Source organism: Sorex fumeus, unplaced genomic scaffold, assembly GCF_029834395.1.
Source record: "Sorex fumeus unplaced genomic scaffold, SorFum_2.1 ptg000051l, whole genome shotgun sequence".
NCBI lineage: Eukaryota > Metazoa > Chordata > Mammalia > Eulipotyphla > Soricidae > Sorex > Sorex fumeus.
In genome coordinates, this window is record NW_026606108.1 from 10250014 (window position 1) to 10269735 (window position 19722).

Here is a 19722-nt window from a genome sequence, read left to right on the forward strand (position 1 = left end):
TCTCTCTTTACTCAAATATGAGTCTCAAACTGACTTAGGATCATCAATTTCAGAAACGATGACTGCTGGAAGAGTATGTTGAAAACACATACATGATTTGGAATGTTTTAGGAATATTGTGAACTATTTGAAAGGATCACGTGATACTAGAAATGTGTAGGATATTTATTTATATATTTATTTTTAAATTAACCCGTTTATTATAAGCTAGCAATGCTTCAGATGGCAGATCTACTGGTCTTTGAATGATACTAAGTGCAATGCATGTAAGAACAGCTGATGAACAAAACAATCCAAAAACACTTTACATAAACTAACCCATTTATTAGAGGCTAGCAGTGCTTCAGATGGCAGATCTACTGGTTTTCCAGTTCCTTCAGTCTTCTGATGGCAGATTTGACTGTGACAGCAGAAGTGGTCTTGTAGGTCCAGGCGCCCGCCCGCCGCGACGGATTTCATGCAGGAACTACAGTGCCAAACGCCCACGGCCAGTCTCTTCATCTTGGTCTTGCCGCAGAAGGAGCATGTGTACTTGGCGTGCTGGCTGATCTCAATTTTCTTCACCATCTTCCGGAGGGAGGCGCTGTAACGCGTCCTGGATTTAACCACGATTCCCAACTTCTTGGTGCGTTTAGTCGTTGCACCGCCAACCAGCTCAGGACGTAGAGAGGAACGAAGGTGAAATGTGTACGATATTTATTATAACTAGCTAAGTCTAGAAATTGTGATCCACTAGTTAAAATATAGCTTAATTTGAAGCATTATCAATTTTATATTTAGGTGTGATTTAAACATTGGTGATGTTCTTCTATGTTGAATTCAGACTTCTTGTATTACTGATTTTGTTTCCTAGTGCAGAGAAATTTCATATAAAATAAATAAAATTTCATTTATTTGTGGAAGTCATTAATTCACAGTAAGGGGGCAGGAAGGGTATCTAAAATGAATTTTGGTGTTCATGTGATGATATTTGCACGTTCAAGCATACCAAATACTTGACTTTGAAGGTGATTTTATTTTCAATTGAGTATTTTAGAAATTTAAACTAAAATTTGGAGAAATTTGGCTAATATGGGTTTTGTTTCCTTTCTCTATGGGTACATAGTATATTATTTTTGAACAACTCTTTACCACAAATTCCAATGAAATTTCTTCTATGAACATATGAGTATTACAGAAAAAAACTTGCCTTTCAGTTCTCTTGTCATGAAGATTCTCTACAAGAGGACAACTAACTAATGTTATATGGTGGTTAAATTCCCTCTGATTTGTATAATTTTCTTGCATTTTTTTCCTGAGACAAATTTCTAACTATACAAGATTATAAAAAATAACAAAAATGTCAGACCTGAAAAGAATCTAATTTTATTCATCTTTCTTCTCTTGTTCTATAGTTCTGTTTTGATGTTAAAATACAAAGAAAATTGGTGATTATATACTACCATGTATCACTTTTAAAGAAACTTTCAAACATTATCAAATGTTATTATCTCCCTCACGGTGCAGTTTAATGAGTTGAAAATATATGTGCCATGACCCTTCAATTAGTTCACTCCTCAGAGAAAACCACAAATTTTTAAAGCCCGTTTTACCATGAAATAATTTCCCATTAATTTCAGTGGGATTTCCAAAGGATTTCATGGTAGAATAAGGTGACCTAATATCGTAGCAAAGTAAAGCTAAAGTTGGCATTTCTCCCTCCTGTTGCAATTCAAGTTGCTGCTTCTTCATGCTCCATGCCAACTAAGCTCTAACTCCTCCATTCAGAGAAAAGTGCATTCTTAGGAGAGTGTGTTTTCCCGCTGAAGTCAAAGAGACTGTTTAATGATTTAAGTGCTAGGAACAAATGACCCCAATTTTATTGTGAGGAAGGCAGAAGTTAGAGCTACATTCTCCTGTTGCAGTTTAAGGAGTTGTATCACAATGCCAAGCGCCTAAGCCCTTGCTCACTCCTTCTCAGACAATCCCAAGTTTTTTGCAAAGTGTTTTTCCCAGTGTTTTCAATGGGAGTTTTAGTGGATTGCAATGATCACAGGACAACTGGCCTCTACTGGGTAGCAAAACCAAACTACACCAAACCAAACCAAACCAAACCAAACCAAAACTCCTCCCAAAAAACCCAAAACAAAAAAAAAAGAAAAATGGAAGTTTGAAGGTCTCCCTCAAGTTGCTATTGCTATTCAAGGAGCTGCATGTAAAAGGAACATGCCTAACCTCTAGCTCATACTTTCTTAGAAGAGTCCATTCATGAGATTCCATTTCCCCACATGCGGTGGCAACGCTCTCCCTCACTCTTTCTTGTGTCAAGTGTGTCTTCATGTTAATTTCTAAGGGAGTCTCCATGCATTTCAATGAAGAAAACAAGAGCCTTTAATTTTCAAATGAAAGAAGGCAGAAATTGGATATTCTCACTATGAGTGTAGTTGTAGTTGTAAGTACTTCAAATAAGAGTAGGTAGTTAGGCTAAGTTCTAGCTGATTTTTCCTTAAAACAATGTGTTTTTATGAAAATGCATTCTCCACTAGATTTCAGTAGGAGTTTCCATAGATAATGAGAGGAGCAAAGCGGCTCTAGGTTTTGTTTATTTCTTTAGTTATCTCTTTATCTTCATTTTATTTTGTTATCAATGCACTATTATTTACAAAGTAATTTATCGCTTTGGACGTAGAGTGTTCAGCACCTTTCCCATGACAGTGTCTACTTCACTCCACCAGAGTTTCCAGTTTCCCGCCCATACACCACCTTTCCCCTCAGCTTGCCCTCTTGACGGCACCTTTTAAGTTCTGTTGATAAAGGTTGGATCTCATAGTTTCAATGTTGTTAACTCTGTGGTTTGGGTATTTGGTTCTTATCCTTCTTTAACACCACCATTGTTCCTGAATTCCCTCGACTTCTGCTCCCGAGCCCCCTTGGTTTCTCATCTCTCTCTCTCTCTCTCTCTCTCTCTCTCTCTCTCTCTCTCTCTCTCTCTCTCTTCTCCCTCTTCCCTCCATTCTCTTCTCCTGCCTATGCTCTGGGGCTAAGGGTGATCTGGCACCACTCATTTTTTTTTCTTTTTGTGTCACACCTGGTAATGCACAGGGGTTACTCCTGGCTCTGCACTCAGCAATTACTCCTGGCGGTGTTCAGGGGACCATATGGTATGCTGGGAATCAAATCCAGGTTGGCCGTGTGCAAGGCAAACACCCTACTCACTGTGCTATTGCTCCAGCCCCACCACTCACTTTTAAACCATTGCATTACCCCAGAGGTGCATTGTGAAGATGTGATATATATATATATATATATATATATATATATATATATATACACACACACACACACACACACACACACACACACACACACACGGTGGAATATTACACTGCTGGAAAGAATGCAATCATGTAATTTCACACAACTTGAAGTTATCATGTTAAATAAAGAAAGTCAGAAAATGGATAAAAATAAGATGATAGAATTCATAAGAGACCCTAGTTTTTAATCGAAAGCAGGCGAAAGTTGAAGATTATAACCAAATGTCTAATTCTAACTATTTCACCTAAATATATATTTGTGGTTTTCTATGTATTTTTGAAACATTAAACCCATTTTATTTCTTATTCCATTCTTATTTTATGGGAGGTGGGTGATAATACAAATTTCCCAGCATCAATTCTTGACAAGTTCCCCCTTACTACATCTCTTTGAGATCTTTGTCATGAATTAAATGTCCTGTAAGAGTGCGTTTTCTTTCTAAGCTCCTATTTTTCATAGTTGCTGACTTGAAATTGATTTGAAGAGCTGTGATTTATAAAAGTATTGATAGGTGAATCATGTGCAGAAGGAGTGTCGTGTTTCAATTATTTCTAGCTATCATTCTGTTTTTTTTTTTACTGCCATTTTTTCAAACTGCGATATTATAGATTCCATTGAATTTAGTATTAGGCCTCCATTAATTTTCTCATTTGCTTTAGCTTTATATTCCTTTCATTCCACAGAAATTAAAACATTGTTCTTTGGTCTATTTTCCTGGAAAATGTTATTGTTTTTTAGAAATAGAGATTGCCATATAGATGTAAATCCCTTAAGGAAGATAACTGAATTTAACAATAGTTTTAGATTTTCAGGAAAAGTATGAGGAATATTAATGTTAGTTTAAGTGATATACCAAATGCCATATTTTCAATTCGACACTCTATGTGGTATGTTGAACAGAACCGGTAGTTGGATTTCTTAAAATATGGCTCCTTCAGCTAAAATACTAGACTTGTTTCTTTCTTTCATCCAGCTCCATTGTAGCTAGCATTAAAATCAATGGAAAAAGAAACTTTCTAACAAAGAGGGAACTTTCCTGGCTTTGCTGTGCAGCTTTTATAATCAGTATCTTGAACTGCCCTTTCAGTTAGAATCTACAAAAACTGTCTTATTTATCCATAAAACTGGAATGGCTTTTTCCTTTCATACATTGAAGCTCGCTTCGAAATCTGTGGGCAAACACACTTTCCAAGAAATGCACTTTTCTAAGAAAAAACCAAACATGAGCTGGTGTTTCTCCACACAGCTAGTCTATATTATCCCCTGACCCACACAATATTGCAAGTCTCCAGCTCCATTGCTCAACGGATTTCTGTGCAGACAAAAGCAAAGCGTCCCATATGTTCCCATGACCACTGTAGCACTGTAGCACTGTCCTCCCGTTATTCATCGATTTGCTTGAGCGGGCACCAGTAATGTCTCCATTGTGGGATGTGTTACTGTTTTTGGCATATCAAATACGCTATAGGGAGCTTGCCGGGCTCTGCCTTGCAGGCAGGATACTCTCCACAGGTTGCTGGACTCTCTTAGAGGGACAGATGAATTGAACCTGGGTCGGCCGTGTGCAAGGTGTGCAAGACCACACTACCAGAGGTTTTTTTGAGTGCAAATGTATGATTAAATCCTGAGAAGTATGTGGTGTGGCCCCTAAACAAACATAGAAGTCTGAACAGAATGTGGGATGACAACTTACTATATTATAATTGGGAGAATAGTGTATAATAAGATATAAAACTTCTGATGTGTAATAAGAAGAAACATGTTACTTAGTAATAAAATACGTTAATTTAAACTTCACTGCATAAGAACTCCCACATTCACCATTTTTGTCAGAGCTGCTGTGACATCTTTGTTCCTAAAACTATATATGAATGGGTTTAGAACAGGTGTTAGTATTGTGTAAAAAACAGAGGCCAACATGTCCTTCTCAGGTGTGTGATAGGAATTGGGAAGCATGTATGTGTACACAGCAGCCCCATAGAAAATAGTAACCACAATCATATGAGAGGCACAAGTGACAAAGGCCTTCTTCTGGCCTTCTGCTGATTTCATCCTGTAGATGGTGAGAAGGATTAAATAATAAGAGCTTGAAATTGCTGTAACAGGTATAAGAAGCATGAGGACACAGCACAGATACATAAGTGTCTCATAGAGGGTTGTGTCTGAACAAGAAAGCTTCATTAAAGCAGGGGTCTCACAGAAGAAATGTTGAATCTGCCGGGATCTGCAGAATGGGAATGTCATGGTGACAGGTGTGAGCATGAACCCATCCACCATTCCCAGACACCAGCAGGCAGACACTAAAAGGAAGCACATTTTATGGCTCATGAGAACAGAATAGTGGAGTGGATGACAGATGGCCACATAACGATCATAGGCCATGGCTGCAAGAAGGAAATATTCTGAACCTCCTAGTGTCACATACAAGAACATCTGAATCCCACATTCAGGAGGTGAAATTGTGTTTATACCCATGACTTGGTCCAAGAGCATCTTGGGCACCGTGACTGAAATATACATGACATCCATGAGAGACAACTGACTGATGAAAAAGTACATTGGAGTATGGAGATTGATATCCCAGTGTATCAGAAAGATCAGAATGCTGTTTCCAGACAAGGCCAGCAGGAAAACCACAAAAATGACGGCACAAAGAAGCATCGGGTGATTCGATAGAGTGAAGAATCCCAATAGGATAAAATCTGACCATCCAGTTTGGTTTGATGCCCAGCTGGTGTTGTCCATGAATGTTGATCTATAATCCAATGAGAACTTTGGGGTTAGTATCTAACTTAAGAATTGTGAGAACTCAAAATGTTTATTGGCCTGCATTAATTTTCTTCAGTGTGAATTTTCTTTCTTCACATGCAGACCAATATAGTTATTATTAAAAATACCATGAGGATGTTAAGTTGGAATCTGTAAGTTCCTTTAATTTAACAAATTGACTGGAAAAGTAAGAAATCATAATGTTAGGTCAAAAAATCTTCAGCTTCTGGATCAGAGTGATAGTAAAATGGGTAGGTTGCTTGCCTTGCACAAGGCTGATCCCAGTTTAAACTGGCATCCTACTGGCATCCTACTGTTGTGGGTTGCCACAAACAGTTCCTTAGTGAGGAGCCTGGAGTAACCTCTGAAAACTGCTGGGTGTGGCCTAAAAACAACAACAACAAAAATTTCAACTTCAGTGATAGTTGGCAGTCTCCTGCCCCCGTGCCTGGCTGTCCTCGCTGGGGCCCCTTGGAGGGGAGCGGGTTGAGCTTTCCTCCCCGCCCCGACCAGGGCTCCGGCAGCCGAAGACCTCCAGGGCCAGCCACCACCATGCTGAGACCACTCTCTGCACACTTGAAGGTACCGGCAGAGGAACAAAGGCAAGCGGGCCCCAGGGCTGAGATCTCCAAGCCTACTCGGATCGGGGCTGAGCATCCTCCACCCAGATCCTCCGAATTCCATTAGGCGGGGGTCACACTCACCAACTGGCCCCCTGGCGCCGTGTAATCCCATCAATGGCCAAGACTCAGAGACTATAAAAACCAGCTCCTGAAACCGCGCAGCCGCGAATGCCACGAATGACATCTTATTATGACATCTTATTGTCTCATTCCTACTTTGGACAAACTGTCAGGCTACCGAATGTAACCTGCCCACATGGCAGAGTCTGGCAAACTACCCGTGGGGTACCCAATATGCCAAATACCAGTAACAATGATGGGTCTCACTCTCCTAAAGAGCCATGAATATAGCACTTTCTTAAAAATCTCAGGGCTAGGATGAAGGAGACGTTACTGGGGCCTGCTCGAGGCAATCCACGAATAACAGGATGGTCGTGATTCGTGATTCGTGATAGTTGGAAATGAACATTCTGGACAAGATTGGGTGCCAATGGAGGTCAGGTGATATGCATGATACTCTTTCAGTAAAAGTTTGCAAACCACAGTGTCTAAAAAAGGAAAACAGAGGAGGCTGGAGTGGTAGCACAGCAGGTAGTGCGTTTGCCTTGCACGCGGCCGACCTGGGTTCGATTCCCAGCTTCCCAGATGGTCCCACGAGCATGGCCAGAAGTAATTCCTGAGTGCATGAACCAGGAGTAACCCCTGTGCACAGCTGGGTGTGACCCAAAAAAGCAAAAAAAAAAAAAAAAAAGGAAAACAGGAAAAACAAAAGAGGACAATGTCTGCTATAGAGCCAGAGAGCCAGGCACATTCTGGGTACTGAAGGGAAACTGAGGAAATTGGTGGGGGAAATATATACTAGCAAAGGGTCAGGTATTGGAACACTGTATAACTGAAATTCAATCATGAACAATTTTGTAACTGTGTATCTCATACAATTGATTCTACACAAAATAAAATATATTGTTAATCTTTGGTACTACTGCTATATTCAAGATCAGCTGAAATATTTCTAAATATGGAGGTTTATCAAAAATATAGAAACTTCACTTAATCACTTAACTTCCCGTTAGTCGTCGATTTGCTCGAGCGGGCGCCAGTAACGTCTCCATTTGTCCCTGTCGCGTGCTAGTGTAAAAACACTACTTCCACTACCCAGCCGTCGCCACACTCCAGGACGCTTTCCGGACCCGCGCGGCAGCTCCGGCCTAGACCCACGCACAACTGAAGACCCACAGAACAAGGTAAGCGGAACTCTCTGAGACCTTGGACTCCAGGCTCGCCGGACCCAGGGACAGAGCTTCTCTGCTTGTTCCCACCACCACAGGTGACAAAGGGATTCTAATCAGGAGCCCCACCCTACCCTGCCCTGTCTGCTTCCATCAACCACCCAGGGATCGAATTGTGCACAGGAGACCCACCCTACCCAGATAAATACCCCACTGGCAGACTTCCACTCTCGACACTACTTCCACTACCCAGCCGTCGCCACACTCCAGGACGCTTTCCGGACCCGCGCGGCAGCTCCGGCCTAGACCCACGCACAACTGAAGACCCACAGAACAAGGGATCGAATTGTGCACAGGAGACCCACCCTACCCAGATAAATACCCCACTGGCAGACTTCCACTCTCGACACTACTTCCACTACCCAGCCGTCGCCACACTCCAGGACGCTTTCCGGACCCGCGCGGCAGCTCCGGCCTAGACCCACGCACAACTGAAGACCCACAGAACAAGGGATCGAATTGTGCACAGGAGACCCACCCTACCCAAAAATATAGAAACAATAGAAGAAAATATATTTATTAAAGACAGAGACATGCTGTTATATAAACTAGAGTTCAATTAATCTATTGCTTAGCATTTGAAGAAAATGAGGTAGTTAAATAGTTAGAGATGTATTTCACAGGAGGAAAATTATTTCCAAATCTTGAGTTAGCTCATTGGGTCTTCAAATTGGGTAAAGAAGTTACAATAGCAGAAGGATAGGGGCAGGGAATCTTAAAGCACTTTGGTCATGATGGAGGTGCAGCTACTTTCTACACCAAAAGTATTAATATCAATAGTATTAATAATTAATTAATCAACTATTTACCTCAATATTAATATAACATTAATAAATAATAAATTAAATTTACATATAATTTGAACAAGTTTTATGTAAAATACTTGAACTACCTTTTCCTTCACAAGCATATTATGCTCTGAAATCCATTGGTGGTAAATGAAACATGTATATTCAAAGGTAGACCAGGATCCTAACATTAGAACTTATCCAAGAGTGGACTGAAGCTCTGAGTTCAGCTTTGATTCTAGACATGATTCCTGTGTCTACTTTACAAAAAAATTGAGAGTAAAAATAATATTTTATTGACATATGGGCAGGTTCAAATGAGGTAAAATATTGAAAGTGCTTGGAACATTGAAAGTTATGTAAAAAATGTGTGCAAGAAGTGATTGGTGCTATCCCTTTTTGTTGTTATTGTTGTTGTCTTTTATTGGTCACACTCAGCCATGGCAGGAGTATTTCTGACTCTGCACTCAGCAACTACTCCTGCCAGTGCTCAGGGGACAAACCACGGGATGCCATGGATTGAACCTGGGTTGGCTGTGTGCAAGGGAAATGCCCTACCTGCTGTTAGAAGGCTCTGCTATCATTGTCTTATGATATTAGATACAGACTTAAGTTGTCAGGTTTGTATGGAAAAATTCTACATACTATAAGATTTTATTTTTTTTAAATTTATTTTTTAATTGTGTCACAGTGATATACAGAGTTAAAAAGTTGTTCATGATTGGGTTTCAGTCATGTAATATTCCAACACCTGTCTCTTCGCGAGTGTACCTTTCCCACCACTATTGTTCCAAGTTTTCTCTTGCCCTCTGGCTTTAATGTATAAGCATATTTATTAAGAACTATATACATCCTCTAGCACATATACTACATATATATGTAGTACATATGTATATGTATACAAATATATCAGATACTATATAAAATGGGCTGGAGAGATAGCACAGTGGGTAGGACATTTGCCTTGCATGCGGCCAACCCGGATTTGATTCCTCCACCTCTCTCAGAGAGCCCAACAAGCTACTGAGAGTATTATGCCTGCACAGCAAAGCCTGGTTGAACTACCTGTGATGTATTCGATATGCCAAAAATAGTAACAACAAATCTCACAATGGAGATGTTACTGGTGCTGGCTCAAGCAAATCGATGAACAATGGGAGGACAGTGCTACTATATAAAACATATAAGTATCAGTTACTATATAAAAACAGATATTTTTATATATGTGTGCCATATAAAAACATGTAAAACACATATAAAAACAGATATTTTTATATGTGTGTGCCAGTGTCTTTGTGTTCCTTATAGAGAATTCTCTTTTGTCTCTCAGGCACAAGTTTTTACAATTTCTCCTTCTTCTCCCCCCTCCCACATACTATGTTTTAATAGGGGAAGATGTAGAATGTAACTGCCTTTGAAAAGACAAGAATTTACTTTGTGTTTGCTTTTAGTATTCCCTACACTATTCCTTGCAGCAATCAATTTTCATGGAAAACGTAAGCAGAGAGCAAAGCTCAGCAGCAAGGAGTCTTGATCACTCACTCAATTCATTGTTCTTTCATTTTTTGTAGTTCATAATTTTCATATGTGTTAAATACTGAAGACAAATTCTAGTCCAATTAAACTTGGTTACTCCTAAGGAGACCCATAGTCAGTCTATTCTGGCCGTGGTCATATAAATATGCTTCAGTGTATAACTTTAAATGCTTACAAAATTAAAAAACAAAGATCCATAGAAGCAATATATATATACACATATATATGTTCTTTATTTTATTTTACTTAATCTTTTTTTCACTCCCTGAACCTGGTGATGCTCTCGAGCTACTCCCAAGTCTGTTTCCAGTGCTCAGGGCACCATGTGATCATAGTGGCTAAACCCAGATTTCCAGCAGAGAGACCATCACTCAGTGCTTTGAGTTAACTCTCTGCATTGAGTTAACTCCATTATGGCTTTTACTAATGTAATAATTAATAGTGCCACCATTTTATCTTAATGAGATAAAAGCTTTGCATCATTTTTATTTTATCGTAAATATTAATTTCTTTACCAAGATGTATTTTATTTTACAAAAGATTATATTTTGAAGTAGTGGAAATGCAGGACCATTTTAAGGAAAAGTTTCAGCTGCCTAAATGCTTTGCTTTACTAATAATTCCAAAGTATAAGTGAGATATCAATCAAGTTACATAAACCCATATCTGAAGTACTAAAGCACAGAGAACTGAAAATAAATGAAACTTTGATATAAATTTTAGATAAATATAGGACACATTTTATTACACAAAATACACCATATTTTCATATTCTACAACCAGTGGCAGATAAGATATGAATGAGGGGAAAAATTAAAACACATAAGTAGCACAAAATAGAAAGCAGTGTCACATGTAACAGCATAGATTTGGTACCTAAGCCTGTAACTTAGTTTCTGGTAACACAAGATACTGATGACTATTGTGGGAAATTTTAGACTACAATTAAATACCTTATAATTTGTGTACTAGTCACCCATCGACCATTTCTTCTGGAAAACATAAGTTCCCATTCTATCAAAAATATTATTCTCAAGAAAATATATAAAGACAAACTAGAGAAGCATAGGATGAGGCAAAGAAGGGAAGGGAACCAAGTAGACCGTTGTAGAGTGATAATTGGTATATTTCAGTTGCAGGAACACTCAAAATAAAATATTTTGAAGAGGCTTAAATTTTTAATTCTAAATATGTATATAAATCTTCTACATGAATACTACCTCAACAAAAATTATAATATAGTGTAATTATTGTTTTTAGTATCAGAAAACATTACTGAAATAGATAAAATAGTATCTATCTGTTCCAATGGTCCACAGTTGGAAGTTTGCTTTCCTCCAGTGGTGGGTAGAGGACAGTTAGGGTAGAGAAGGGACTACTATGACATGAGCACTCTGGACAAGAATTGAATTCTGAAAGCAGGTAAAGGGATAGACATATAATGTTTCAGTGTCTGTACTGGAAACCATAATGTCCAGGGAGAGAGACATACAGACACACACACAGTGAGAAAGAGAGGGGGGAGGGAAGAGAGAGAGAGAAAGAGAGAGAGAGAGAGATACCTGCTAAAAAGGCAGAAGGAGGTAAACTGGGGACATGGGCGTTAGGAAATGTTACACTGGTGAAGGGACAGTAAGACTATTTTTTTATTAGTGAAAAATGTCATTACCATGAGGTAACGTTATAGACTTACAAACTTTTGTGCTGGGGTTTCAGTTATACAATGATCAAGTACCATCCCTCCACCAGTGCCCATTCTCCACCACCAGTGAACCCAGTAACCCTCCCCCCTCGCCCCACCTCTGTGGTAGTGCATTCCCTTTTGCTCTCTCTTTCCTTTAGGGTGCTGTGGTTTTGCAATATGGAACCCAGTCGGGAACAACTTTGTGTCTCATGGTGGTTCAATACGAAAAATTTAAAAATCACTAAAAGAATAGAAACTAAGCAAGTGAGCAAACAAAATATAACCCATAAATTCTTATACTTTGAGAAAGTAAAGCATTACAAGAAAAGGGGTCAAGATGGGGAGTAAGCACATCATGTAAAGGGGGGATTTGCATGGTGTGAATATCACAAAGTAATAGATGCAGGTGTTGAGATATGCTATATACCTAAAGCATATATAATGTTATAAACAAATGTTTCACAAACTAAAACTTATTTCTTACTATTTTTCTCTTAATGAATCATAATATCTTTGAATAATTTAAAATAATAAATCATAGAAAAATGTAAAATGTTTAATGTAATATATCACTAGCAGAATTACCGTTTGGCTTTTGTAGATCTGTTCACTATTCTGGGTGAACCCAACTTCTCGTGATTTTCAGCTCTCATCAGACAGATAAATAGACTGTGGTCATTTAACAGTATAATGAGAACTGATAGTGTAACATCATCTCTTATTTTGTAATACCCACTTGGGTATTGGTTGATGATATTCTCTTCATAGCTGTTTTTTGAGACTACAAAGAGGAGGTAAAGAACCTGAGAAGTTAAGAAGCTAGAAGATAACTGTCTTTTTCTCATGTATTTTTAAAATCTGTAATTGTTAGGTTACAAATATTAACTACCAAACCCAAGCTGAAAATCAACATCAACAATAGATTTATATTTATTTAATATATTAGTATTTGTCTATAAGTTCATTTAATATTTTCATGTATGTATATGCCTTTATCTTAAAGAATAATTTTATGAGACTATAGAGACAGTACAGCAGGTAGGATGCTTGCCTTGAATATGGTTGATCTGAGTTCAATCCCCAGCACTGCATATAAGCCCCAACAGGTATAATTTCTGAGTGCAGAGCCAAAAACAAGCCCTAAGAAAGACCTGGTATGGCACAAAACAACAAAACAAAACAGAATAATGTTATGAACAAATAGTGCCTTGAATGTATTTCACAAATTATAGCCCTCATATAGTAGTGCCATAGTTTAGATAAAAATTGACAGTATCTATTTTAAATCACAACCAATCACAACCATCCTGTTATTCGTCGATTGCCTCAAGCAGGCCCCAGTAACGTCTCCTTTGTCCTAGCCCTAAGATTTTTTTTAAAAAGTGCCATATTAAAGGCTCTTTCAGAGTTAGGAGAATGAGACCTTTCATTGTTACTGGTATTTGGCATATTGGGTACGCCACGGGGAGTTTGCCAGACTCTGCTGTGTGGGCCAGTTACATTCGGTAGCCTGCCAGTTTGTCCAAAGTAGGAATGAGATGATGAGATGTCGCGCAGCCGGGAGCTGTGTGATAATCTCTGGATCCTGGCCGTTGTTGGGATTACACGGCAGTTGGTGGGTGTAACTGTCTAGCTACTGGCAGGTCCAGTCCCAAACCGTGCAGACTTGGAGATCTCAGCCCTGGGTCCCACACACCTGGGTTCCTCTGCCAGTTCTTTTATGCGTGAGGCTCATCCAAGTGTGTGGAAAATGATCCCAGCATGGCCTTGGCTGGGGCCTGGAGGTCTTCAGCTGTTGGGCCCAGATGAGGACAGTCAGGCACATAGATATTTAAACTATCTATTTTAAATATTTCTCCTAATTGCTATTCAATAGATTACTGATTGACTTTTATTTGTTCACTTATAGTTTATGTTGCACTAGTGTTTTGTGCAACTCTAGTGTTTTAAGCAACTCTTTTTAATAAATATGCCAAGAAAATGGCTATACACAAATATAAAAAAAGAAAATCACAAGGATCATAAAAAACTCAATGAAAACTCACTTACCTAAGAATTATACAAACATTTCCTTGTGAATTAAGATAGTCTGACAGATGAACAGAACAGAACTGAGATCCCAGTGATCAATCCTCAGATATATAGACAGTTAATCTATGATAGAGGAGTTTGACGCATGAGTGGATCAAAAAGTCTCTTAAAGAAATGTTGTTGGAAAATTGGATAATCCCCTATAAAACAGTAAAAATGAATCCCTATCTCACATCATACAAAAAAATTAAAGTGGATCAAAAACCTAGAGATTGGGGCTGGAGTGATAGCACAGCAGGTAGGGTGTTCGCCTTGCATGCGGCCAACCTGGGTTCCATTCCAAGCATACCATATGGTCCCCTGAGCACCGCCAGGAGCGACTGTGCATTGCCAGGTGCAGGTGTGACACAAAAAGCAAAAAAAAAAATCCCTCTAGAGATTACATCAAAAACTATAAAGTACATTGATGAAACATAAGCAGAACTATATGGGATCTGAACATCAATGATGTTTTCAATTACTTGATTCCACTGGCAAAGATGAGGAAAAAAAATCATCAAATGAAACATGAAGTTGAAAATGCTGCATATGGCAAAAGAAATGAGAGCTAAAATATTTAGACTAGGCAATATATTTACACACAACAATTCAGATAAATGAATAACATTCAAAATCTGTCAAGCTCTTGGGGCCAAGAGAACTAGTAGAGCGTGAAGGGCACTTGCCATATATGTGTCTGATCCTGGTTCCATCCCCACATCCCATATGGTCCACCAGGCATAATTCCTGAATGCAAAATTAGGCAATCCCCCCTGAGCACATTGGGTGTGACCCCCAAAACCAAATGAATCAATCCATTTTATTTACCTAAACTTTAACAGCAGAATTTAGAAAGATGCCTGTCAAGAGGGCTGGCTGGAGCAGGGGTGGCAGGGAAAATATGGGAGGGAACCTGAAAACATTGTTAGAGGGAATTTGGCCCTGGTGGTGGTATTGGTACTGTAATATTGTATGTCTAAAATTCAACTATGAACAGATGTAAACCAAGGCGTTTTAATAAAACATTTTTTTCTTTTTGGGTCACACCCAGCGATGCACAGGGGTTACTCCTGGCTCATGCACTCAGAAATCACTCCTGGCGGTGCTTGGGGAACCATATGGGATGCTGGGGATCGAACCCGGGTGGGCCGCATGCAAGGCAAATGCCCTACCCGCTGTGCTATTGCTCCAGCCCCTTAATAAAACTTTTAAAAGGTAAAGTAAAGGTCCTCCCGTTGATCATCGATTTGCTCGAGCGGGCCCACTAACATCTCCATTGGAGACTTTGTTGTTACTGTGTCTGGCATATCGAATACTCTCGGTAGCTTGCCGGGCTCTCCGAGAGGGGCGGAGGAATCGAACTCGGGTCGGCCATGTTGGCTGCGTGCAAGGCAAACGCCCTACCCGCTGTGCTATCGCTCCAGCCCTTTACTTACTTAAAACTTTTAAAAAGAGAAATTAATAACAACAGACTCTGAACAATATATAAAGCTCAGTAACCAAAAGTCAACAGCCCCACAAAAATGGGGAGAAGGGATGAATAGACACTCCATGAAGAAGTCATATGGGAGGTGAACAAGTATATTAAAAAGCACTCATAGAAAAATAAGCCAAAGCAACAAAGAAGTATAACCTCACACCTCTAATACTACATATAGAAATATACAGAATACAGTATAACATTTCTGGGGGGAGGCCAGGGGAGGCCCTGGAGCCTATAACCCTTGCTGCCCAGATTCGGGTGGGCCTGGGCCACTCCCCCAGCCAGGGCGGCCGGGCCATTGGGCAGAAGGAGGGAGGAAACGAGGGCCAAGCCGGTCAAGAGGGCTGGCTGGAGCTGATTAATCAGATGCTGTTTATTACATTCTCCCCACATGCCTGCCCTAGTCTTTCTGAGCCTCCCATTCTAGTCTTACACTGACCCTCATTCTGGTCTCCTTCTCTCTCTCCCACTCATCTCTCTGCACTGCATCTCGCAGCCTGGGTTCTCTCTCTTTCCACGTGCCTGTTCCTGTATTCTTTTACATTCTTCTCCCTCTGTTCCCCCTTGCCAGTCTCTCCACACTCCATCTTGCCGCCCTGCTCCTTCTCTCATCTCTCCAACTTCCCAGTACTCTGGGCTGACACCAGTCTGTTAGCCAAATCAACATAAGAAAGCCCTTCTTGAGGGCCATCAAGCTCTAGGGTGGAAACGCCACCTTGGGGTATTCCAAAGCCCTTCCTGATTGCCCAAGGGCAAAATACCTACTGAGGTGTTTTTCTCCTTTCCTCAGTCCAATAACTCTATCAACATCTTAATGCTAGTTATTTTTGTATGGACACAGTAAGAGGTACATTGAGGCTTGTAGGGCAGCTCTCCTGAGAACATCTTGCCACAGACTCAGACTACAGAGCTCAGGTCAGATTAGTCATTCCTAACTCTTGCAGGATTTGAATCTAGTTATTACTTTTTGGATCATGACAGCATTTGTCCATGACCAAGATCTTAACTCATCGTTTAGCATTAGGCACTTTGGCCAGGCCCATCTCCATGCCAGGGTAGCACAGCTTACCGCTTGCCCTGGTTCCATCTAGTCCTGTCGGGATCCTGTTTTGGGGGGCACTAGGAAGTAAGGGCAGATGAGGATTAGGTGGAGAGGAGAGAACAGTTGCCCAGGAGGAAAATATCACTTAGAGTCATATTACAAAAACATAGCATATACTGTCTTCTTGTGTCCATATATTGCTCTGAATAAACTATGCAAAGGACTTAGGGAGAAGAGAAAAATAATAGTTACAAGTCAACAGAGTATAAAGTTTACAAATAAACACAGAGGAATGGGATTACTGTGATGGGAGCAACCCAATAAGCCCAAACTACCTGAGGCTATGCAGGAAGGACAAATCGATGTTATCCTACAGAATACAATACTTCTTTTGGCAGGTATTTGACCAAAATAGGAAAAATCAATCAGTGCTCATTGGAAATTTCACCTGATCCAAACTCTATGGAAAATAATATGGATATTTCTGAGAAAAATAAGTTTTGTACTCCAGTTGTATTCAGTTATCCCAATATTAGGTCCTACACCCAAACATACATTAATTAAAGAATATGTATGCACATCCGTTTCTGTTGCAACTCTTAACACAATACGAAGAATATGGAAACAAGACAGAGATGAGATGATCAAACCATCAAGAGATGATCAAATCAAGAACTTTTGGTATATATAGACCGTGAAATATGTTTATACAAGAAAAAATAAAATTGTGCAGTATGTGGCAACTTGGGTGGAATTGGAGACTATCATGTTGAGAGAAATTAGAAGAGGCTGAAGGACAAATATAGGATTATCTATGCATCAGTGTTATATAAAGAAATAAATCATGAATATGAACAAATTTATAATAAACTTTGAGTCCTGGAAAACAGACCTGAAAATATCAAGTTTGTGTGGGAGAAGTTCAGAGAAATTAACAGGCTGACTGGAAGTAACATGGGAAATGTATAAGGAAGTGTGCTAGAATTTGCTAACCTTTAAAATGACTAATAGATGATATGAAAAGTGAAAAATGTATATGAATTGTATAGCAAGGAAAAGAAACTTGGGATCAGTTTGGTAAAACATAGATGTATTCTTCATTCACATAACTTGTAATCAAATTCTTCTGACCCTTTTAACTTGTCTTCGTAGCTATTGTAATTACTTTGATTGCCATGGCATTGTCATGCCTTAATATTTCACAGAGTAACATCTGTCATTCAGGCTCATTTTTGAGGGTGTGCATCTCCTGTGTCTAAAATATTCCATTTTAGAAATATGGGTCCAGGCTTCAGTTGGCTTGTTCTAACCCCTTTAGCCTCATTTTTCATAATCTTCTGAGTATGCTGGCCATAGGGGACAGCAATTGATGATTACAAATATTCCATTTTCTGGTCATATTAATGGTTATGATTTTTTTATTAGTAACAATGACATAAACAACTGAAAAACACAGGAGAGTTTTGGGGTTCAGATTTGCAAAAAATGGTCTCAACTGTTTTGGTGGGGTCCAGGCATCTGGATCACAACAAAAGAATGTTGTACCTGCAGCTCCAGGAGTGAACTGTCCCATTCATTTAGCTATCATGGTTTTGTGGAGATATATTTTATCGTGACTATTAGTGGTCTCTGAGTGACAACAATCTCTTCCCTACTGTTCACTTTTCCCTACAGTACATGGTAACCACTGTCACTAATCTCCCTCTTGCTTTAAGTCCCCTCCATTTGAAATATGTAGTTTTCTCATGTGTAATGAGGTTTATATTAGAAAATAAATGATATTGATTTTAACTTTAATGTGTATTATGTCTTTGTAAATTATACTGTATGACGAATACAAAGCTTATATAAAACATTATTTTTCATGTACTTATTCTTTTTTTAAAAATTTTTTAAAGTTAATTTAATTTAATTTAATTTTATTATTATTATTTTTTAATAATTTATTTCTTTATTGAATCACTGTGGGAAAAGTTACAGAGCTTTCGGGTTTAGGTCTCAGTCATGTAAGTATCAATCACATTTCCCTTTACCAATACTTATTTTTAACCTCGAACCCCAATAGAACCCCACCTCCCACCCCTCCCAATTCCTGTGAGGCAGATGAGTTCTAGTTAATACTCTATCTACTTTGACTAGATACATTGTTTCGATAGAAGATGCACAATTATTGTTTAGAGTTTACGACCCCCCCCCCCCAATCAGATATGCTGAACAGTTGTGGAATGATTTGCTTTCTACAGCTGGGTTTAAGAATAAAATGATGTCGCGACCGCGCGGTTTTGGATTTCTGCTGTTTTACTTATTAACCCTGGAAGTATTTCTATTAAAAGTTAGATAGTTAAGAGATTGGTTTCTGTGCTCTGGAGTCGTGGCCGTGCCGGAGAGCCGCTCGTGGGGGGCAGCTGGTGACCTCGGTCGGGCATGAAGGACGGCCCAGAACGCCCCCCTTCCCATGAGGCCCCAGGCGCCCCCCGCCCCCGGCTCAAACCTGCTGTCCACAAGGCTCCCGTGCGGCCGCCATCTTTCTTTCCAGAGAGGAGCGGGCACATGTACTTATTCTTTTTTTTTTTTTAATTTTTTTATTATAGTTTGCTGCAGGTTGACTTTAGGTTGACCTTGCGACCACTCACTACTTTCGGACTAGGGCTGGAGTGATAGCACAGCAGGTAGGGTGTTTGCCTTACAAGCGGCCAACATGGCCGACCCGAGTTCGATTCCTCCGCCCCTCTCGGAGAGCCTGGCAAGCTACCGAGAGTATTCGATATGCCAGACACAGTAACAACAAAGTCTCCAATGGAGACGTTACTGGGCCCGCTCGAGCAAATCGACGATCAACGGGAGGGCCTTTACCTTTACCTTTTAATTTTTTTATTATTAGTGAAACACCATGAGGTACAGTTGTAGATTTACAAATCTTTGTGCTTGGATCTCGGTCATACCACGATCAAATACCCATCCCTCCACCAGTGCCCATTTTCCACCACCAAGGTAATATCCCTCCCCCCCATCCCTCCATCCCCCCTGCCACTGTGGCAGGGCATTCCCTTTTGTTCTCTCTCTCCTTTTGGGTGTTGTGATCAGCAAAAGAGGAATTGAGTGGTGAACATGTTCAGTCCAGTCTACTTTCAACCTGCATCT

At 39.7% G+C, this 19722-nt stretch overlaps 2 pseudogenes; both read right to left on the bottom strand.

The window, feature by feature from the left end:
• Nucleotides 1-290: 290 nt before the first annotated feature.
• On the bottom strand, nucleotides 291-2319 carry LOC130033022 (60S ribosomal protein L37a-like; annotated as a pseudogene).
• Nucleotides 2320-5079: 2760 nt separating this feature from the next.
• LOC130033023 (olfactory receptor 2T5-like) lies at nucleotides 5080-6042 on the bottom strand (annotated as a pseudogene).
• Nucleotides 6043-19722: the final 13680 nt, after the last annotated feature.